This window comes from Onychomys torridus, chromosome 10 (genome assembly GCF_903995425.1).
Source record: "Onychomys torridus chromosome 10, mOncTor1.1, whole genome shotgun sequence".
NCBI lineage: Eukaryota > Metazoa > Chordata > Mammalia > Rodentia > Cricetidae > Onychomys > Onychomys torridus.
In genome coordinates, this window is record NC_050452.1 from 58,722,867 (window position 1) to 58,724,550 (window position 1,684).

The window sequence follows — 1,684 nt, forward strand, 5'->3', positions numbered from 1 at the left end:
TTGTGAATCTAAGGTTTTATATCTAACTTATCTTTTATCATAACTGAGGAAATTATATCTATCCAGTCTTCAACCACTTCAAAGACCTCAGAAGGATACAATATTACCTGAGAAACAGGAGAAGGATGCAAGCAACTTTCGGGAGTCTTGCAGGGTAGACAGAGACAGCTGGCAGCCTGAACAGTCACCTAATGTTCCTTTGTAATGTTGGGGCATCTGTCTTCAGCCCACAGGGCTAGAGTCTCTTGGTCACTTCTCTCAGTGTCCTGTAGAATGTCTGGCAGTTTCCTCTGTGAAGCAGGAACCTGAAGGACCATTTTGTCAAGCAAAGTTTAGTGGTCACCTTTCTATGGGTCCTGCATGCCCGGCTAGCTCAGTCGGTAGAGCATGAGACTCTTAATCTCAGGGTCATGGGTTCGAGCCCCACGTTGGGCGCCATTTGTAGTTAGAGTTTTCCTGCCTGGCCCAGTCAGGACAAATCTCTCTTACCCGCCAGTCCCACAGTCGCTCAGACCCAACCAAGAAAGCACACAGAAACTTACATTGTTTAGAAACTGTATGGCCGTGGCAGGCTTCTTGTTATCTGCTTCTTCTATCTTAAATTAACCCATTTCTGTTAGTCTATACTTTGCCACATGGCTCGTGGCTTACCAGTGTCTTTACATGTTGCTTTTCATGGCAGCGGCTGACGGTGTCTCTCTAGCCTTCTTCCTGCATGTCCAGTTGATCGAGCAGTCCAGGCAAGAACAGTTTCTTGCCCAAATGGCTATTTTTGCCAAGGTGAAGATAAGATATGAAGTGTCTTTAATGCCCATCCTCCTCTTTGAAGTAAAATGGTGCTGCCAGGAGAAGACATGTCTCACTGTCCAGAAAGTCTAAATTTTAAAAATATTTTAAATGCCATATTCTGTAGACCTTTGAAGTGTTTGAAGATTACCTGTCTATCTGAAATATCTCTGTGTATACCTAGAAGACTTAACTAACATGGCTATGAGTATGATTATCATAGATGACCAGTTATTAATCTATTTTTAATTATCCATTACAATTTAAAATGAGCTTTATAAACATAATACCTTAAACAAGAGTAGAAATATACACACAGTATAACAAAATTAACTTTAAGTTTGTATCAATAGACTAAAATCTATACCAATGTAAAACATTTTAAACAAGTTGTTGCTTTTTAGAAGTAAGTTCCTTAACCTACCCTTTTTTTCCTATCATATCTATATCATATTCCCTTTTCTTCTTTAGAAAGAGATCTCATTTATAATCAACCTGTTTTAAAGAAAAATATTGGTTTTTCTCTGTCCCACACCAGAGGGCTCTTCTGATTTGGGACACAAGAATCTCTTAACCTTTTCTTTTAGCAATATGTCTGGGTTTAGAGAAGGAGTGAGCCAATTCCATCTCCAAAGCCAGCTTGATACTTTTGGGAATGTGGGCGTAGTTTCTCTTACTACTTCCTGCTGGAGGGGGGCGCTGTATCTTCTGGGGACACAAAGAAAATTTTAGGATTATGGAGTAGTCCATGAGGATAAACCTCTGAGCCAGTTTCCTTGAAACCATTCTGGATGTTGGATCATCTGGGCCATGGTGTCATCAGAGACCTTTCAGGTGGTCTTGGCTGATCAAACCTGATGTATCTTAATCTGGAACAAATCCACAGCCTCTGGCTTTC

General features: G+C 40.6%; 1 non-coding gene across 1 annotated transcript; it reads left to right on the forward strand.

The window, feature by feature from the left end:
* Positions 1-362: 362 nt before the first annotated feature.
* On the forward strand, positions 363-435 carry Trnak-cuu. Its single transcript has one exon. It is a non-coding gene; the product is annotated as a tRNA-Lys (tRNA).
* Positions 436-1,684: the final 1,249 nt, after the last annotated feature.